This window comes from Dermacentor andersoni, chromosome 4, assembly GCF_023375885.2.
Source record: "Dermacentor andersoni chromosome 4, qqDerAnde1_hic_scaffold, whole genome shotgun sequence".
Lineage (NCBI taxonomy): Eukaryota > Metazoa > Arthropoda > Arachnida > Ixodida > Ixodidae > Dermacentor > Dermacentor andersoni.
In genome coordinates, this window is record NC_092817.1 from 179,582,032 (window position 1) to 179,604,361 (window position 22,330).

At 45.6% G+C, this 22,330-nt stretch overlaps 1 long non-coding RNA gene across 1 annotated transcript in view; it reads right to left on the reverse strand.

The window, feature by feature from the left end:
• The window catches only part of LOC129384960 (uncharacterized), a 57,030-nt gene extending 40,401 nt beyond the window's left edge, over positions 1-16,629 (reverse strand). The window contains exon 1 of the long non-coding RNA XR_011893704.1: positions 16,536-16,629. This is a non-coding gene — a long non-coding RNA (uncharacterized lncRNA). The remainder of the gene's footprint in view (positions 1-16,535) is intronic.
• Between the last annotated feature and the right edge of the window lie 5,701 nt (positions 16,630-22,330).

Consider the following 22,330-nt stretch of genomic DNA (forward strand, 5'->3'; position numbering starts at 1 on the left):
AGCCAACCACGAGGAGAGTGAATTACACAAGCTTCTGACTAGTTCATTGCCGTAAGTGCTGTTTTACACTGCGCCACCTCTCGTTAGCCGTTTCTGATGTTTGACGTCGACCTGATCGGCCCCCTACCGCAATTCTTCAATACAACGGCTAAAACTAAATCGTTGTGCACCTGGCTTAATATGCCGAAAATGCATCTGTACCTGTGGTAACACTGGTGACGTCTTGCACCTAATTGTGACTTTATTCATTTTAAGTCATCGCCCCCCCCTCCCCAATAGTGCTATCGTTAATGCTCATGGCCACCAGGTCGATGCCGGTGTCGTCGAGAACCTGATCCTTCTTTCAGTGTCCGAGTTTCGTCATTTTCGTCGTTTCGTACTACCGACACACCGACGGTCTCACTGAACGTGCCAACACAACTTTCATCCAGATGCTTTTCACGTGGATTCGAACTAAAAATATTACAACACAGGCAGATCCATGCAGAGGCGTTGGAATGAAGAAGCACAAACATTGCAAGTGAACTGTAATCACACAGTTTACAGAGGCAGACCATACACTTCGGCTACATTGATACGCACGTAACAAAAAATAAACATTCTGCTAGGGGGAAGGTTTTCGTTAAGGGAAAGCTTGAGCTCGTGCCCACGCTCTGTTGGCACTTATTCAAGTACATGTCAAACGCAGTAATGTTTTAATATAACAACTCGGTCGATTTTAAAACGGTTGCTCTATTTGAGACAAAATAATAAATTTAATTACTGTTGCAAGCTATATATTTATTTAGCTCATGAATTGTATTACAAAATTTACTCAAAGTCGGCAAATCTGAAAGAAAGCACGAAATATACAAATCCGTTACTCGGCATTAAGAACAGATTCCCAATTCACTAAAGAGCACCCGTTAGATGAAATAATTAAAGCTGACAAATTTTGTTTATACTTTCTGAATATTGGGTGTATTTGTGGCTATATGTGCAAAGGTTTCGCAAATGTCCTAGAGACACGTTAGTGGCGCTCTTAGAAGCCACGTATGAAACCACTATATTTTGAGCTTTAGGTGCACGATTAGCTGCAAGTTGAAAAATTCTATCTTTTTTTCATTGCTTAGTTATAGAGCTGTAGACTTGATAATTCAGTTTTATTTAATTTTTGATTTTCTAAGATTTTTACAATAATATCAAGAACGAAAATCAGGTATGCGCTTTCAACAGTCACTAAAATTTAGCCTTTGCTTCTAAACGTAAAAAATAAAGTCCTCAGATTTAGCGTTCTAGCTGCAGAAAACAAAAATAAAACTGGGAGTTTCGCTTGAACTATTAAGCACTGGCTGCGATAGCAAGGTTTAGCGTTGCGCTTCAACTTAGCGCACTCGGCTACGATTATTGCGGACGCGGCATACGCGGCTGCACCAAACTTTCTGGCTCCCTTAAATGCTTTACCATGATGCCGTGTAACGCCTGTAATGGCATGGACTAGGCGCCACTACGCTCCCCGTAAAGATCCGCGCCAGAAAACTTAGATATGTGCCAGGTTTGAGAACAGCTATTGTTTTCAGCTTTTATTGGCCCCTCACCAAGCCCCATAGCAAATTTTGATTACACGTGTCCTCTAGGGAGCGTTCTGCCGCAAAAATTTTTCAAGTCGGCTCAATAATAGCAGAGATAGAAACATTTCAGTGCCGCGAACCCACGATTTCAGCAGGCGGGCTCCACTGCATAGCGAGACTCCCTCTCCACTCGCCCCGTCTAGCCTACGCAAGCGAAATTCCTTCCTTGCGTTCTCCCCCGTCGGACCTCGAGCATGGCGCGACGCATACGTCAAGGACCTCACCTTCCATCTTTTTTTTTTTTTCTCGCTTTCTTTTTTCGGCGATGCGCGCTTCCACTGGCGACGTTGCGCGCGAGCTGTTGTCTCGTTCGCGCAGAGCGCGATTTTGAGCGCTGCTCACAAGGACACATGACTAGCGGTATAATTCAGTGCTACACGAATACTGAGCAGAACAAGCGGATCGCAGAGCATTATCACACGATGGAGCGCGGTAGAAAACGGCACAGTTTCGGTACCAGCGCACTTGACCGCATGACCGTTGGAACAAGCAGACGAAGCCGAGACTCATCTCTCTTGCTTCGGTGCGAAGTAAAGCAAAAAAAAAAAAAAAGAACATGCTGACATAGCGTTTGTGTGTTTTATTATTGCTCTAAACTTCAATGCGCCAATTCAAGCAACAGATCCCACAAATAACGGATGGTGCCTTGGATAATTCTCGAAGTCACGTGTCCCCACGAGCGACGTCACACTGCGGACTCGAATACGTAGGCGCGTGGACGTAAGTACGGCATCCTCGGATTTGGAGCGTGGCAGCCGTGAGCGAAAGGAAAAACGGCGTTCGGACTGAAATTTCATACCTTTCAGCGGCGCGTCTCGATGTAACTCTTTGCAAATACGGTCGTTGGTGCGCATTGTATGATCTGCGCTTGTCAGCTCAATATGACCAGACCTGGTGAGGGGCCCTTCAATATTTATTAGTCGCAGGCAATTTTAGATAAAAGGCACAAGCTGTCAGTATCATGGCTCGTGACACTTCTTTGCGTGCTGCCTTTCTAAAAATTCTGAACAATAGTTCCTTGACAACCTAAGACCTCGTATGAGCAACTTCAGTAATAGAAGATGTAGCCGTATAACCCTGATATATGGCATACGAGTAGCATACGGATACTTATATATGTGAGGAGCTCCACGGCAACGCCGACGACGAAAATTCGCTTGGAAGGTCCATATACTTGCTGTCGCAATGAAACGATTTCACTTTTTTTACGTATTTGAGTAGAAACCCCCGAGCTAAACTTCCTCTTAAAACAATGAAGGTTACTAAACGAACTACAGCCAATTACTAAAGTTCCTACAGTCCGTGACACCGTAAGAATTAAATTAAATTATGGGGTTTTACGTGCCAAAACCACCTTCCGTTTATGAGGCACGCCGTAGTGGAGGACTCCGGAAATGTGAATAACCGTTCACTTGCACCTAAATCTAAATACACGGGTGCTTTCGCATTTCGTCCCCATCGAAATACGGCCCCCGTGGCCGGGATTCAATCCCACGACCTCGTTCTCAGCAGCCGAATACCATAGCCCCTGAACAACCACGGTGGGTCACCATAAGAATTGCAAGGCACATGTATGCTGTCCAACTTAAAAATGATTTCCATAGAGTAGCCAGCCAATTAGGCTCGCTTATTTGCTTGATGTAAAGCAGTTACGCGTGTTTCAAACAACTCGGTTCTAAGTAGAGATCGCCCTTTCTGTCACCACATTCAGGATCAAATCTGAATGACTAGGCAAATTTTGTGGGCGATCTTGATATCACTGCTCACCCACCGCTAACATTTTAGCTTGAAATACCTAACTTTTCTTATCTAATTAGCCTAGCACTTCCGCCAGCACAGCAAGGTCATCAATCTGCGAGAGGACACCAGCAGGCTCCGCCCTCTTTCAGAGATGAATGGCAGGTGCCAACGTTTTTTGCGGAGGAGCTTGTTTGTAATCTGTGCGTTGCCATAGAGAGCCGGGATTGTTTCAGAAGCAGAGTAGAAATGCGTAACATGCATAAGCAATGGCTGCTAGTTGTAATCTACCTGATGATGTGCATAGTACACATGTAAAGGAGCCTACAGGCGAATACGACGGGTTATTATCTCTCGTTAAACAAGCAAGTGTGGTGGCGCAGCAACCACATAACGGTTTGGCGTATGTAAACGACTTTGCTCTCCTTGCGGTGGATGAGAAAGACAAACGAAGGGCTGTCAGAAGACTACCCTTCGATGTGCGCACACAGAATTGATTACGAGGCAGTACACGAAGACGTGCTGATCGACCTTAAAAATTCGGTAGTGTGATAACACAGTCTGCTTGCGAAAAGCGATTACAAGTTATTAAGAAAAACCGGATCTGAAGCTCGTGTATTTATGCTTCACGCTTTTAGTTTCGGATTATAATTCGCAATATGGACAGGCGGCAGCCCCAGTGTCAAAGACTGCGACGGGACCCTCGGGTAAAAATAAAAAAAAAAAGCATAGACCTATGAAGAGACGAGCAAGCAAGGGAAATCAGAGCAAAATATTTAATAAAGAAAATAACACACAATGCCGTGAAATACAACCTAACAAAAATGAAACAGATCAAATACAACATCAGTATTGTTACGAACGGGATGCAAGGGTACCGAGCTACAAAATTTCCCCAGTCAGCTGCAGCGGTGTGGGTGATGATATTCGGAGAACCAGACTTCGGAACGTGCCCAGTCCGCTGCGATGCCTCGTTCTGGGAAAACAACAATACGCCGGGTCCCCAAGCGAGCGCCGCCGCTATGACTAAATGCGGTCGGCGGACCAAGTATTGTTAGTCGATTCGCCGTGGCCGCCACAGCTTGTTAGAAGCGGTGGAAATTTTGGGAGGAGATGTCTTGCGGCCGTTTCACGGGGCTTAGAAGTCATGGACAGACACGGCGGCCATTGTCTGCGGAGTAAACACTGGGACGAAGAGGTGCCGGCTCGGAGCAAGCACCGTGTCTCCGAGAACCTACTAACCTTGGCGTGGTCAGTGAAACCTGTGCGAAAGTGTGTGTCACCCCACTCCCTCAAAGGCGGGTCGGCTACGATGACTTCGCACACTCCGAATTGGTAGCAGGTTGAACGGCCGTTTTCCCTCATTGGGATCTACGGATGTCATAGTGTACTAAAGGAGCCGCTAGCGGCTCCTCTCTGTGCATTCTTTCTCAGTCATGCTAGAATGATGAACTGTAACGTTCTCGTGTATATACTCTAAATAAATGCCGTGTTCCTCGTACTCGGTGAGAACAAGTCTGTCCCTTCTACAACGTCCTCAGCATGGATAAGTAGGACGCGGGCATGGGCCAGCTACCATCTATTTCATGCCCAACCTCACACATTAAAGTATACAATGATACAGTGCATAATATACTGTAAATACACACAGATGCAAAGTTTGTATGATGAGCGATGTATGCTTAGTGATACATGGGAAATGCTGGAAACATAAGACAGAACCCATCTCATGACGTCTGTGTACAATAATACGTTAGGAACGAATAATTGTAGCCATACAACGTATTGTCACCGTTGAAACGAGTTACGTTTGAGGCGTGTAATGCAGCGGGACTCCTCTTTAGCGCTTCTCTAACAACGCTCGGCGCCATTTAGTGCCGCGGCCGCGTAGCATGGGATGACATACGAAATGCATGGCGCACCGGTTATTCCGATCCCTGAGTAGAGCGTCCAGTGACAACCGGGATTGTCTCTAGCGCTGCTTGCTCGGCACGCTGGGCCGTCTACTGGCGCTACCGAGAGGTATGCGCTTGGTCTAGGGCACGAGAAGCGTGACGCGCTGGTGCCTCAAAGCGCTGAGAATCATTCACTCCCTTGGCGCACACTCAGTGGACATGCTCAGTGACTCAAGATTGCGAGACGCTTACTGAAGGGTGATACTTATCCAGTGCATTTGTGCCGCATTCTGCAAATGTGTTGGGTTGCCGTTTTTGAGGAACCCTTGTGAACTGAGTTCGATTCCGCTCAGCATCGGGGAAAATTAAGAGATCTTTTTCGTCAGTGTAAGGTGGCAGATTCCCAGTTGCACATAATTACCTACATTGGCATCAGGGAGGTTCATGAACACCAACACAGAAGGATTGGCCCATAACCATTTTTCCAATTTGGCACCGAATGGTTTATAAATAGTAGTGCATACCCAATCCCGCTACTGCAGTTACAAATGTCGGCAATAAAGAAGTTCGTTGAAAAGTGTAACTTATGTGCACATGCTTAGTGGCTCAATTGTTCCAACGGTTGTCCTTGAGTCCTGTTCCTTCAGCTTAGTAGACCGATGCCTTGTTCATTCGACCATGGACTACTCGGCGACACAGGTTGGAGTCGAAACGGTTAGAGATACAAAGATAGATATATGGGCCGTTAACCCCCGGGAATTCTATCAAGTATCCTAAGAACGTTAAAGTGGGTGGCACTTCGATCCTTTGGAGATGATTCGTGATGCTCATGCAATTAGGAAACTATCTTATGATTGGTGTGTAATTTGCGAAACGTGCGATCTATTTCATGCACTTTCCTGAACGAGCTATCTATGTTTGTATGCCTGTATCTGTCTATGTTTATTTTTATTTATGTATACATGTTTGTATCTATCCATTTTCCTGCATGCCTGTGTCACTGGGTTATCCGTGATCGAATGGCTAGCGCATTAGGCTGCTCTTCTGGGGGCATGTTCGAAACCAACGATCGGACTGACTCGCGTAACTGGGCACGAGGCCATATGTACGTGTGCGGAGGTCTTTAGCGAACGTCTTTCACGCTGACATTTTGTCACTGAAGATGTGGGACTATGTAGGTACCGCTGCTCAAAGAAAGTCTTTCAGGCCGAATTGAAGTATTGGGTACGTGCGACTCGTTCTATGCTTTTCTCCGATGTACAGCTTTGATGCCAACTTGGGTCACTTGCCATGTACCAGTAAGTGTGTGTCACTCTTGAATAAACATTTTTGACGCTAACTTGAGTAAATAACTAAGAATGTGTGATGCTAGAATAAGGGAAAAGGTTCCTTCATTTTCTCCGATAATGAGCGGAATTGAACCGACTGAACAAGTGTTCCTCAGGGACAGCAATCCGACACATTGTCAGGCTGCTGCACAAATTAACTGCGCATGTCCCACTTTTCAGTGAACGCCTTGCATGCCAACGCTTCAGGGAGCAGCGCCATGAATGCACTGGGTATGTGCCGCTCTTCAATGAACTTATCGTCAACTTGGAACACTTAGTATGCGTCACTGAGTGCGCGGTAAGTGAGGGAACAATTATCAGCGTTCACAGGGAACGGCAGGCCATGCTTATTTCCAAGTAGGGCACGCGCGGGCATTCTCGGCAGTGCCACCAGAAGGCGCAGCGTGTCCAGAAAGAAGCGCGAAAAAGGAGTCCCGTTGCCACGTGACGCGCTTATCGGCGGTCGCATGCACCGGTGCGCCATGCATTTACAGGCCACAAGCGGGCTTTAGGCGGCGGCACCAAGTAGGGCTGAGGGTTCTTAGGCAGGAACGGGGAAGGAATCCAGCGGCAGTGCGCGCTTTTGTCTTCGTGTAGTGTATCAGAGGAGCAGGTGTTCCGACCGGGCTAAGCTCACCCCCTCTCCGCATCATGGCGCAAACTGTCGCTGCTGTCAGTAGAACCGTGTTCCTGCATGCGTTTTCCGTACGCAGTGAAGATTATGGTACCCATAAGATACGTGTTACAGGATATCGCTGCCGCTGGTTTCAGCTATAATGTACGCTTCAAATACCATTCTTAGAAGTGTAGAAGTTCTTAGAAGAATCCCAGAGCCACTGGTGGGAATCGAACCCATGACCTTAAGCAGGAGTCGCATCCACAATATTTGGTGCTAATGGGCTTTTTTCTTGTCGGAACAGCGCACCTATTGGATGCCGCAGAAAGCAAAACTGGTGGCTGCTAGCCTCCGCAATCCACAACGTGGTGCGAGTAGATAATCACGGGTGTCATCACTGGCACTATTTGCACTCCAGCGAAGTGAGGTGTCGGCAATCGCTAGTGGCCCCTCTCGTCGCACTGGGTAAAACGCTCACTTCGTCTCTGCGTTGTGAGCACAGAAATTTCTGCTAAAGGTATACAAGATGACCGCACAGAATGAGTTAATTCCCTGTATGACTCGGGAGGTGAATGGACGAGTGCCGGCTTGTGTGACCCGACCCACCCGACGTGCCATGGACGACCACTCCGCTTGTGTGTTCACACCGCCAACAACGGCAAGGGTGGACTTCCAAAGAGGAAAGGCACATTCGCCGCATCAAATGTATAAGTTTACCGGTACTCCTCGGACTGCGACATGGACGTCCCGCGAAATATATGCCTATGCACAGCGAAGCCTGGACACTAAAGGCAACTAGGTGCTCTGCAGAAAGCAGATACACACGTCGTGCAAGTGTACTGCGACTGTGTTGCTGGATGAGTAGCCATTTCTTCGCCTGTGCTTAGCATATGCCGAAAAACGCGTAGATATTCTCAGTCATGTTTTGGTGTAACTGATCATTAGTATCTAAGGGTCCTGTTTTGTTCAACATCGGTCAGTGTCGCTGTTAGGCCTTTCATGACTTGAGGAGACGCTAAATAGTGGTTTCAAATAAAGCACTTTGTGAACGTTTGGGTTTCTGACAATATTCCGATGCGTGCAGCAATACATCCAAAGTCCGCAGAGTGGTAGGAATCCCTAAGATTGGTATCGCTGTGTGACCGTTTCCGCCTTCACATTGACGTCCTTTAATAAACGTCGTGTCTCACTTGCAAAGGAATACCATCTACGTTGTCAAGATGCTTGCTAATATTTCTTGCAGTTGGAAACAATGTTCCTTTGCTAAGCCTCCTGCGTTGATTTATTTACTTCCATTGCTCTCACATTTTTCTCCGCCTTCCGTCGTTCAACCACAACATGGCATGTGTGCGCGATGCATGCCATGTGTAAAAAGATATAGGCTAAATAGATTGTTATGTTTCTTTCACTCTTATCGTTCACTGCTTTCGCTTCACCGTAAGATGATTGAACTCAATGTTGACAATGTTTTATTATATTTAAAGCACAACGTATTGCTTGTCCCACAACTCGCCGACACCACCTTCAAGAAGAATATCATGAACAAATTTGTGTATTCTAAAGTCAAGCATCGCCTTCTACCTACACTGCCCCCAAAAGAACAAGACGCGCACAAAAGGTTTGCTCTACAAAGTGCAAAGGTTGCCCCGAATACCATTTGAAACACATATAGTGCAGCTACGCCACTACCCCATCGAAACTAGAGCATCCTTCCGGACACACAAGACTTTCATTCTTAAAGATGCTTGCACATGTTCCTGTCAAATATGCAACAGCAGGCACCGCAGTCATCAACAAAGAGAGCCGGGATATGCCACAGAACACTTGGCCGAGGCCAGAACTCCGAATGTACGAAGTAAAGGGTTGACCGACTGACAGCACCTAATTACTACCGAATTATTCAGTGCACAAAGCCCGCAGACTTAGTGAAAACATCCTGAATCATACGAAACAATGATTGCTGGGACCAATTGACCCGAGGATTTATGGTCTAGAAAAATGAGGCAGTTGCTGTTGAGGCCTACAGCTCCATATTGCATTTATATTATACGGTAATAGAAATAAGTGAAACCGGACTCCATGTCAACGAACAATACACGTTTCTGGCAGCCTCTCCTGATTGTGTAGTCAGACACGGCAATGAAGTCGGATTGCTGGAAGTGAAGTGTCCAGCGTCAAAACCAGGAAAAGCAGTGCATGACGAATACCAAAACAGCTTGTGCGGAAGTTGTCAATGGTGAAATGCAGCTAACGAGGATGCATGAATTTTTTTTTTTCAGATCGAAGGAATGCTAAGCACCACCTAAAACAGTGCGGAGTGATTTTATTCTGGGGGACACGGCATCTTTAACCTCATGAGCGTGTGAATGTGGAGCGCATCTACTCTGACCAGGTACTGCGGAAGGAAATGCCTGAGAGCCTTCTGTGCTTTTATAGAAAGGCAGTATTGCCTCAGCTGCTCACGAGACGCATAAGGCATGACGGTTTTCTGGACACAACTGTTGAGGGTTATGTGCCTTTTAAAAATACAGATGGGCTCTACATTTGCAAACAACAATAAAGCTTAGGAAGCTAAAGTAAAGATGAAAAGCAATAGCAAAAGTCATGGCTAGTTGCATATTTATATGTGCAATATTCTATTGATTTATTTAAACGATATAAAGTGCACACATAGCTTTGCAGTATTTAAAACACTAAATGTTGTTTAGTACCATGGAGTCGCAGGTGAGACCATCAGTACTTGACTGGCCATTGATTGACATAAAGTAGTGATGAAAATGATTTTTACAGGGAACGTTGCCGAAGCCAAGGTTTCAACAAGTGGACTTGTAAGGCAGCAACTTCGCAGCAATGGCTCCAGCGACATTCCCTGTTCAAAAATTTTCATCACTTCAAGCCTCCATCTTTCTCTGAACTTCTTTCTTGTTTGGCGTAAAGTAGGACACACCAGCGGTGAGCTTACGAATAAATGTTTATTATTCAAGTTTGAGCTTTACCACAAATAGCGGAGCAATACACACAGAATACAACAAAAGAAAATTGCAGCTCACTATCACAACACTCATGGCTAAGTGCATATCTATGCGGGCAATATTTTATTTATTTGTTTGTGATACATAGTTCACATATAGCTACGCATTATTTAAAAAAATATGTCTGTATGAAATTGTGCCTTTTCTGTTGTTTAACACCGTGGAGCCGTAGGCGACACCATGAGGATATGACGGCCATTGAGACGTATTTAGACAAGTTGCTTTTAGATACTTTCACAAAGGCCAAATGATGTCAAAGTTGCAAAACAAGTTTAAACGTGATGAAATTGCACTAACCTTTCGTGTTTTCGTATGTCAACGTTTCTTTGGCGTTTTGTTTCTTCTGCGCATTGTTTCAGTCTTATGCTTTCAAATTTTCGGTTTGAAGGCGTTTAATTCATTGAATTTAATGTGTATAACACTTCCAAAAACAACACTTTCCTTTTTCCTAAAGTTACATTTTTATAAATATTACGAAAAATTGAATATTAAACATGTGAAATAATGAAACGCGTTTGATATTTTAGCTTGTGCAGATATGTTAGGATTGTGATTATGGAAATACAAATTACACTATGCTAAAATGAAAAACTCAATAGAGTTGTCTACTAAGGGTTCTTGCAAAAAAAACAAACAGGGAAATAAAGTGCCGGAGCTATTCAGAATCTGATTCTGCCTCCCTTCTTTCATTTAGAACTAGGGCTACTCTATAGTTGGACAAGAAATCTGCATGTTGTAAACACAGCAACCGCTAAACCAAACGTATTCATTGGCTCGCCTGTATTCAGTTCGTCTGTCCTAAAGCTTAGTAGAAAATTTTAACAACCATTGACGCCATAGGTGGCATCATTTTGTCTATTTCAACAACAAGGGAACTTAACTTTCCCATAGAGGTATGGGGTGCAGTCGTCCGACCATTGCATGTCAATTCATACCCTTCCAATCAAAAATTCATTAAGGGTAAGGTTGCAAACTAATTGCGCACAAAGAGAAAACTTGGCCGCCGTGGAACCATGCACTACCAGCTCCAGTGGCCGAGCACGAGGCAACGCGTGCGCGATTACAAGCTCTGCAAGTGCCGGCACCGAAGTCCTGACATCGCAATTTGCGCAGGCTTCATTAGCAGCTTGTTGCGGTGACTTCTTCGAGTGTTTTCGGCTATAATCATGCTGTGTTATCACAGTCCCCAATAGCTCTCGCTCTTCATTTCGCAGGCACCATATTATAAATTTGCGTGGAAGGACCATATTGTCGCATCTTTGCTACACCTCTCCTAGTTCACCACATGGATAAAATCGTGCTTGAGGAACTGTTCCTAAAAGCGTCCTTGGCGCAGAAGTGGTGTCCGCTGCTGATTTTGTCGGCGTTGAAAAGAATGCTGATTTAGGCTCTCCTGGCTTACAGTTCTGAGGGAAGGATGAAGTGGACATAATTTCCTTCTTTGAGGCAGAAATACCGGCACTATTTGGTGCGGACTCCGCTTATTCAGCCTTCAAGATGAGCTGCCGCTAACCATGCCGCTCTCATTTTTGTCGGATAAACTTCTACATCGTTTAGCCATTTGCAAACCTGCAATTACAGATGACAGGTTTTCACTGTGGGAGCTCTAATCACAGCGCACCGTGTGCCACAAGTACAAGACGAGATGCGACGCAGAGCACCGTAGTATCGCCTTTGTGCTGAGCGCAGCGCCACTTTGCGTCACGACGCCGAGAAGTAGTGAGCTAGGCTCAAGACGGGTCAGTCGCCACAACATACCGTCGTGCTCACCTGTAAAAAAATTCCTCGCCGTTCCTCACTCTCACCCTGGATAGGCTCCCATCCTTTTGTTACCTTCCGTTTCCACACAGTTTGCTCGACCTTCCGTTTCCACACGAAACCGATTGCTCGACCTTCGAGCTTAGTTTACGTCGGTGAATGTCTTGTGTCATTCCTACTGTCAAATCGTGCCTCACTACTTTGCTTTTAGGCACTTGACAATAGGTCGGCTAAATCAACGGTGCTCACTCAAACTCACTCAAAATATACATTTTTACTCGGGGCTCATTCGGACCCGCCAAAAGTATATTAGGCCGGGCTCACTCGGACTCAGACTCGGCAATCTTTTCGTCAGGCCCTCTCAGACTCAGACATACCAAAATACTACTCAACTGCTTGGCTTTCGCATCCAGGCGCAAGTGCAGTGTAACATTAATACGAGGTCTGGTTCTTGTATTCGTGGCGTTAAATCCTTTGACGGCTATCTTAAATTCGCAAAAATATGAGATGCCACTTAAGATGCAAATATGATATCATGGCTGAAATTTTTTGAGTGCATGTCAACCATTGTGGCTCAGAAACTAATGCCGCTTTTCTCAAGCATGAGGTCACGCCTTTCATTCGTGCCACAGCGGCTGCATATCGTCAGTCGCCAAGTTAAAAGAAAGTCGTGGTTCCGCCCGAAAGGCGAAGCGTCGATCGCAATAGAAAATAGTAGGCAGCTATACAAAGTAAGCATAGTAGCTAGATCAGCGGTATAAACTTGTAAGCATGCGCTTATGATCTAAATAACAAGCCAGGTGTCACGTGGCCACAAGCAAACCTCCACACACCTCACCCGACGATTGGGGAAGCACGCTGTAGAAACGCTGGCGTGAGCAAGCGCGGCAGCAGATGCGAGCGAATTGACCTCCGTGCTGCTCTCGCCTCAACGCGAACAAAGTGGGGAAAATAAAGCGCACACGAAGCTATCAGCAGTCTGCTTACTCTACACTCAGCAGAGGTCTTTCAAGAAAGGGCCCGCGCGGTCGAGCCATGCGCAGCAGCCGCCCAAGTAGCTCACCCTCCCCCCCAGGTGCCCTTTGCGCGACGACAGACGGCGCGCTTCCTTGCCGCTTTCCGGCCTTGTGCGCGAGACTGAGCCGCCACCGTCGGCTCACCCTCGCCCGCTTTCACTCGACATGCAGCAAAGGGCGTGCGACGACGATGTTGTCGCCCTTGGACTGTGCACGCAACATCACGGTGACAACGGCGGCAGAAGTGCGCCTGGAGTGTCATTATGATTGCTATCGCACTCTAAACACCTTAATTGTAATTGCTACACTTAGCTGGTAGTTAAATAAGCCAACATTATTGCAGTGAAAAGCCGAAGCCAATACTTTTCCAGCAATAAGTACGTTTGCGATTATGATGATGCGTGGGGTTTTATGGCGCAAGGGCCAGGTTTGGCCAAAGAGCTCCAAGCCAATGGTAATTATATCAAAGTGAAGCAATATATTACGAGCAATGAATGTTATGGGGCTGTAAAGGGGCCTAAAAGATGGCCACTGTAATGTTTGTCAGAGCTACATGTAATAAAGCTATGGCAATGACTATGAAGCTTGCCAAGGACGCGAAAGGTCCATTGTAAAAGAGTTACGATGTACGATTGGTCATTTGGATAACAATTCGAAAAGCACTACTGCCCTAACAGATTCCTTAAATCGCAAGGACCTGAAGGCGTGTGCTGTACGAAGACTAATATCACAGCACCATCCTCTGTAGAGAGGATGTGCTACGAAACATTTGGACTATTAACATGCAAGAAAGTATGTTTGTAAGCCGCATGAACCTGACCATTATTTTTTACAATCACGCCTATAGAAGGCGGAGTAGATGGAACATGAATCTATGTACTGAGTTCTGTCTTCTTTCTAATAAATCACTAGGGATATTTCTTATGCGGTATGTTTCTTGCCGGTTACGGGGATTTGGGAACTGATCACTTATCGGAATTCATGAATCTATAGAAAGCAATAACGTGTTGATCTATTCAACTATACTGTGCTTTTTTTTTTGAGAATCAGTGCAACATCTCAACGTTCTGGAGCTTGAGATAAAATAATTAAGCTGAATCTTTTCTGTGAATAAAGTAGCTCGACTTTGTTGCCATGTGGGTGCTTAAGTGTAAAACAAAAAAGCTTTTGTTGTACTGTAGACGAGCTATAGATATTTTACCAAAACGTTTTTTCTTCATCTTGATGTTTCCTTTAGTTAATATGGCAGCAAACGCTTTCAGTGGCAGAAAATCCTCACGCTGAAATTTTTGTCTATTTAATTAGAACAAGAAAAATTAAGCAGATCCCACGTACTGTGGGAATCGATGTAAGCGAAGTTTTCTGTGCTGGTTGATTTGATTGACGTTAATTAGCGGTGATGTTGATGGCGAAAACATAATTTCTTCAACGTTTAGTCTAACATGAGAGTGGTGAGTTGATGCTGAACGTTAGCTTGCGTGCACCACGGCTGTTTATCTGCGTAGTACAGAGAACACAAAGGGAGAAGTGTTTGCTTGAGGCGTTGTTGCGCGCCATATTTCATAACCTCTGAGAGGGTTGAGCATTGTCATTGCCACACATGGCACATCGTACCGTGGCAGAAATATTGAACTTGAATCGCATTATGGGACTGTACGTCCCAAAACGAAAAGTTGATTGTAAGGCACGCAGTAAGGGCACATTACGGATTAATTTCGACACCATGGTGTTCTTCACTGTTTCCCAAGACCAACGTGCACGTACGTTTTCTATTTCGCCCACGTCGAGATGCGGCTGCCTCGGTTGGGATCAAATCCGCGACCTCGAGCAATTCCAAAGGCACAAAGCTACCGCAGCGGGCACAAAAGTGTCGATTTGACGTGCGACCACTTCCGTAGTGTCGTGTGGAACCTGCGGTGCGCTTTACTGAATGGGGCTCTGCTTCTTCACGCCCTGCGTAAGTTGTCCGCTTGACATACTTGCATGGTGCTCATTTCTCAGAAATAGCACAAACGCACGGTACCGTACTTTGAACTTAAGCTTATCCACTTTCTCTGCAACCACCGTCTTGCTATAGTAGTAGCGTTCCCTTGCCTTATCACGTTACCTCCCCCCCCCCCCCCCCCCTTGTAAGGGAACAGCCTATTCTTCGCCCTCCTCTCTACAATTCAATCTACGCCCCCTCTGGACTGGCACGTTACTACGAAGGTAAGCGCTACAGTTTGTGGAAGGCTTTTTCTGGCGATCAGTGATAATAAAGCTATCAAGAGGCTAAGGTGGCAACCCTTAGGAGCTCTAGAGGGCATTGTGCACATTCGACGCGGTGAAGTCGCCTTTCCACCTTCCTCATTGCTGTCATGTATACTCACACTTTGAACTACCCCCCGACGTGGTGTGCCGGACAGCAGCAGCAAGAGAAGGAGCAGCGGCATAAGCCCATAAGTTGAAGGAAAAAGCAAAGAAAGCTTCTCTTTAAAAGGTCAATTTCACAGTGTTTACCGCGGATGAAAGAGTGGGCTGATCGGTGGTGACCAGCGAAAGAATAATAATCTCGGAGTTACGCCAAAGCCTCCCCGTTACTTCTCTCGCTCTCTTTGTCGCTTTCAGTGGCTACAGTTTTCAATAGATTTAGCTACAGCAAGTATAAACCGCTATTTATGACTTTAGTCAGGTGAAAGTGGGCTTCGACGTATATCTGCGGACATCTGAATTCCTGACAGCGCACTTTAAAACTTTAGAATTTAAACCAGCCAGGCATACGATTTCAGAGCTTTTCGGCAGTTCAGTAATATGAATCGCCTTTTCCTCATTTAACCTAACATCATCACCGCATCCTCACTCGCCCTCACCTCAGAACGTCCGCCCTCCCTTACCTTAGCCTCACCAATTTTCCCGAAAGCGATCCGCACCACACCTTCACTTCGCCACGTGAGCGTGAAGGAAGGTGATGATGAGGAAGGCCCTAGTGAGAGCTCTCCCTCGTGAGGCAGCGAATGTCCGCTGATACATAACTGGCTTTATCTGTGGCAAATCCAAGGTGTCACTATATTGATTCAGTGCTAACACATTACCGTAGACAGTCATCATGAGATGGGCTCTGCCGCAGTTTGTTATATATTATGATCATTGTTATAATGATTTTGGGGATTATTATGTACTTTCACGAGAACGAGACAGAGTTGTGACGGTCACAAGCGCAGAACGTTGATTAAAGAGACTGAGGTGATAACTGTTTTTTTCCATACATACACACATAACCTATGCCACATACCGAGTGGCAGAGTGTGTGTGTGTGTGTGTGTGTGTGTGTGTTTGTGTGTGTGTGTAGTGTCTGTCATGTCCGCATGCTTTCTACCGGCTCTTACTTCCACTCAACGACATTGCATGATGCACCAAATGACCCATAAGTCAACGCTTCTGCATCACACGCTGTGTGAGATATACTACACACACTACAGAGTGGGCAAATTTCCCGAATAATGTTAGCCGCATTCATATAGCGCCGAATTGAAAACATGACGTTGTGGTGCTGGACGAACTCACAATTCTGGTTTGCGAATCGAAGAACAGGCAGCTGCTGTCCCAAGCGCCTGGCGGCTCCGGCTGGCTGTTGCCGCCATCCGTAATAGTCAAAATGATTATCACACTTGCCATCCTGCGCACAATAAGCACGATTGTGTTGCCATCCGCAGTTGACTACTGCAGGCGCGCTGCAAAGCGAAATTTTGTTTCTGTGGGTTGGGGAAAGCACTGTGATACTGCGAAGGGAGAAATCTTGTTCTGATATGCCACAGGCTGAAGTTTAATTCTACAAACGAACTGGAACGTTAAGAAAGATGGGCTTGAATGCTGGAATTGTAAAATTATTAGTCTCGAGCGTTGGTTGATGCACTAGCAAGAAGCATTGTTTAATTGTATCTGGCAGTAGTTTGTTAAGAAACTAATAAATACACTAATCATAACGCATTCCGATAGGCAAACGTAATTTGAGCTGCTAAGATAAATTGCTATAATAAGCAGTGGTTCATAAATTGCCAACATGGCATCACTGACACATACAATTATTTACAAAACTCAAGCATCCCTATTCCCTGCCCCGCGAGTGTTTAACACGCCTGTATGCAGTTTTCAAACAACATCTAATATGACGTTTAGCGACAATTTTCGATACACTCGAGAACAGTGTAAAGAATGAACGCTTGAGTTTTGCTTTGTAAAAAGCCAGCATACTTCCATGAGCTCTTAGCTATCCAACGCAATATAATTTTAAATTTGGCATGATTAACTTACCGGCACCTGTCTTTGATGTTCCATCTATAATTACCAGTCTACAAAAGTGATCGAAACCACATGCGCTGTGGGATTCAATGATATGCGAAGCATTTGCAGGTGCCCTGCCATGGTGTTTCGTTTGCGGTATGGAGAAAGTTACCGGTTGGTGACGAATATTTCTATAAGGCGAGCAATTGTGTTGGTGTGACGAGAGCGTGTCCATTACTACAGCAGCAAGGCGACGGTGATTGCATAACGGCTATGTCATGGCCCGCATTTATTGTACTCAGCTGAAGAGACGTTACAATCTCTAGCGTTACGACCTGAACCAATAGAAAATGCGGTTAAATATTTGAAAACAAACAACACTCTCACTCTTATAATATTCTTGCTTCTATGGGACCTAAGGAACGCGAAATGTAGTGGTAACATTGAAATTAGCTGGTGTGTTCCCTTCATCTGTCTGATGTCACACGCACATGTTCTTCCTTCTTTATTGAAACTGTTTTATGCAACCTGATGCATGGACCACTTGTTAAGCATTAGTCTGCTTTGACAAGAAAGAATTACGCATGCTTCCTTGGCGCAAATAGATCCATGGCCCTCGTTCAATCCCACCATAAAGCAAGAAACCTCTGGGAAGCGGTAGCCCTGATTTTAAATAATCTGTGTAAAGCTGACGTGATCAAATCTCACATCTACGGTTCTTGAATGACGCCTGTATAGTTAAGCCGTTAGCACGTATAACAAGGCCTAGTAACCATCTAAATGATAAATCTGCCGAACAATGTGCGGTGTTACACTAACAGGAATGAGCGATTCAAGTGATTCAACCGAACTCTACTCATATACCGTCGGTGCTTTTTTTTTTTTTAAGGAGCACCCGCCGTGATAGCTCAGTGGCTATGGTATTGGGCTGCTGAGCACGAGGTCGCGTGATTGAATCCCGGCCACGGTGGCCGCATTTCAATGGGGGCGAAATGCGAAAACACCCGTGTACTTAGATTTAGGTGCGCGTTAAAGAACCCCAGGTGGTCGAAATTTCCGGAGTCCTCCACTACGGTGTGCCTCAAAATCAGAAAGTGCTTTTGGCACGTAAAACCTCATACTTTAATTTTTTTAAAGAGACAGTGTTTTTAATTTACTATCATTTTGCCTATCCTAGAATGCTTTCTCAACTATTCGTCTCTTCAGCGAAGCAGACATGAGCACCCTAGAAATCTGTTCGATATTTAACTGAAATCCGCTAGCTGAAGTCCGCTCTTTAACTGAAGTCCGCTAGCTTGACTCTTACGAAATACCCCCCCCCCCCTCTAGATCTCCTAAAACGTAATTTGAAGCATGCTCCATGTGACCTGTGATTACGGGCGTTCTGTACACTAATTGAACCTAAAATTGATTATGCTTCAGCTATTTGTGGCCCTGATCAAGCATATATAATAAATAAAATGGCATCATTGCAGAAACTCGCGCTTCGTTTCGTTTACTCTGATTACTCGCGTCATAACTGCATCACAGCATTTAAGAAACACGCAGAGCTGCAAGAACTATGTCACCACCGAGAAGCTGCGCGTTTGTCACTTTTTCATAAGCTGTATCATCACTCTACACTTCATAATCACATTTTTTGTTTGCCTTCCATATTTGACCGACGCGACCATCCGTTTAACGTTCAGCGCTTCTCATGTCGTGCATTTAACTACGCATATTCTTTCATACGACGCGCCGTAACTGACTGGAATGCTCTGCCTCCACGTGTTGCTACTGCCATTGATCCCGACAAGTTTTGCAATCTGTTGTCTCCCTTACTGCTGCTTAACATGATGCGTATATTATTACCTCATGTTTGGACTGTTTGATTACTTTGTATTTCTAATAATGTAGATATCATTGTTTCATTCATTTATCCTGCTGTTTGGAAGATGTATGATTGGTATAATTTTTTACTATTGCCGTGATCATGTTATTGCTTGTTTTGTTTCTTGTTGTGCGTGTCGGAATTTACAGTATTCGGCACATATATCCTAACGTCACATGATGTGTGCTAAATTTTTTTTCAGTGAACTTGTGCTGTATTTTACTTTTATCTATTGCCCGTAGCCCCCCTCCCCATGTAATACCCTCAGCCGTGAGGGTTTTAGGGGTATTTTGTATAAATAAATATAAATATAAAATAAGCGAACAGAATGAGATGCACAATGCGTGTCTAATGTCGTCACACTGAATTGACAAATACGGAAAAAAGCATAGTCGCATAATGAAATCTTATTTTCAGAAAGTTTGTTTTGAATGACAAGTGTCCCTTGAACTATGTCTTCACTTTTTCCTTAATTACGAGAACAGGGAAGCGCTCACTTGTTGTACTTCGCATTTTTCAAGCTGGCTCGCCCACTGTTTAAAGCCAGTTTGCATATATGAACAAAGGGAGAACAATGCTTGCACGTTGACATGTTCACTTCTTAAGTTGTGATCTTTATGAGTTCGAATAAAGTGGGACTGTCTTCACAAAAGCTCAAAAGAACAAATTTCAGCAATCGTAATCTGAACATTTCATTAGCGAAGACGGTTGATCAATTCCAAAGCGCGCGTACAAACAAAAAAAAATAATTGTGGGGTCGGAACATCCTTATGGGGACCGATTACCAGCGAAGCTGTTTAGGCTTCATACATGGGTACATACATGGGCTGCACACGTTATGAATTAAGTCACAAATTTTTTATAAGGAACTCCAATACACCGACACAAATGCCGCCGCGGTCACCGCACCTCCCATGCATCTGCAACGACTGCTGCTGTAGCCGCGCCTGTAACTGTGACGTGCGTGACGTTATAACCACAAAAGTGCAGGTCACGTGCACAGACACCGTCGCCACACTCTTTCCCCATCTCCCCAAACCTGTTTCCATTACTGGAGCGTGGTTGCCAGACACTTTTCCCCTCTCCCCCTACCCGTCTCCCTTGCTGCATCGTGGTCACCACACTATTTCCGTCTTTCCCCTACTCGCCTCGATTGCTCCAGTGCCGTCGCCACACTTTTCCTCTCTTCCCCAAAAATTGTCGGCTGCGCGCGCATTCCTGTCCACGCGCCGTGTCCCCAATGCGGACGCGATCTGCGCAGGAGGAGGAGGAGACAGTAATGGACGGAAAGACAGGAATGTTAGCCAGTCCTCAGACAGCCTGGCCGTACTGGGGTAAGGGGGCACCGGGAATTAAAGATAGCAGGGAAGAGATGTTACAAAAAAAATCGAAAGAAGAGCAAAGCAAAGGAAAAAAGAGAGATAGGAGAGGACGGCACGGCATTGTTTAAATGCTGTCTCTATAACCAGTAAGACCAGTTCTCCCCAAAAAGCGCAACAACGCTTTCAAAGCCTTCTGTGCGGAGAGCGGTCTCAGCCAGTGTCCCTGGCCCCTTTACTCCGACAAAGGGCGTTTTTCAAGACAATCTAACACTCTTGGAAGTTCTTTCGTGGGCGCACTGAAGCGGGGACCCTCAAACAGAAAGTGAGCGATTTTTTCCTCGCAGCTACAGTTATCGCATGTAGTGCTGTTGGCCATTCGGACACGAAATAAGTGAGCCGCCCAGGGTACCTCCTATGGCAAAGCATGCGGGGGACACATTTGCACCGACGATTGTGAAAAACCATAATACAAAATTTGTGCGCCGCTATACGCGTGTGTTAATTTCGTGATATGTTGGCTGGCGCAGACATTCTGCCTCGTGCGGCAGACTGCATACGGTGCTAAGTGTGGCGCGACGACCTCGCTAATTGAGAGATCGCGAAACGAAGTGCGTGGGTGACGCGTGGGCGCGATTCACAGCAGCACCTGAGACAACCTGTGCTCATGCAGCGCTTTGTTTTCATACAGACAACGCACGCTACTCAGGTGCCATCTCGTAGCTGTCGTCACCAAAAAGCCCCAAGATGCGCCATACTAGGCTTTTCTTCTCACGCTTTCGTCATACCCTCCTCTTCCGCTTTCCTCCTCGCGTTCTCTTCGTTCTCGGCACTTTTCTCATCCACCGCTGCGCTCCGCGTTTGCTCGCATTTTTCGCTGTGGTCGTTCGCTCGGTTATTAGGGAGGACGCCGAGGCCGCTGCTCGCCGCAGCAACGGGCGACTAAGAGCTGCGCTTTAAGATCGCTAATTTGACTCCTTTCGTAACACGCACACAATTGTGAAATGTGTACATGTAGAGGTAGTGTAATATTCACACCAATGTTTACTTCATGTTTCTCGTGAGCTTGTTGTAATTTATTATTTCTACATTTCAAATTTAAAAGAAAAACAAATTTTCCTTGCGCTTTCTTTGGCATCGTGGTTATAAATGGCAAAACATAGAGCCACTTCAGGCCCGTTGACGTTCTCGCTTAGTGTGCGATGTTAACTTCAACGCTGTAAAGTCTTGCTACATTGTCGAATTCACCACTTTGACGCCTCCAATTGGCCCACACGGCTTTTGTGTGGCCTCTCTGGTTGTCTGAAAATCCCTGCTTGTCAGAATTCGACAGCATCTTAAATTAAGAAAGAACGCTGTCCTCACTGTTATACGAGTCACATGGTCCATGCGTGAAGTTTCGGTTATATCATGGGTACACTGGATCGGTGCAACTTTGGTCGTGATTAAGCAGTTCTAGCTCGGTGTGTAATCTAGGTGCACCTCAGGCCCGCAGTGCAGTGCACGGCAAGAATTCGCGCCCACCCACTGAGCCATAAAGGCAAGCAATGCTCGTGCCGGCCACAAAAAAGCATAACAGCGTCTTCTATCCGCTGTCCAGCCATTCAGCGGAGTACGAAGGCCTGTTCATTTGGTTGTTTTGTATTTGACCCAAGTTGAGCGGGCGTCTAAACAACGCGCTTCTAAATATGTGAAATCAAATCGTTCTCTGCAATGCCTGGCCTGTGAAATGTGAATGCTTATTCAGCAAAAGAACTGCGTGCTTAGAAGTATACATATCGGAGCACCTGATGAAAGGTAATCCGGCGCGCTCCCCTGCGGCGACCTTTATGACTTGTGCGCTTTGGTGACGTTAAGTCCCACAATTTGGTTTTGTTGTTTGATCAAAG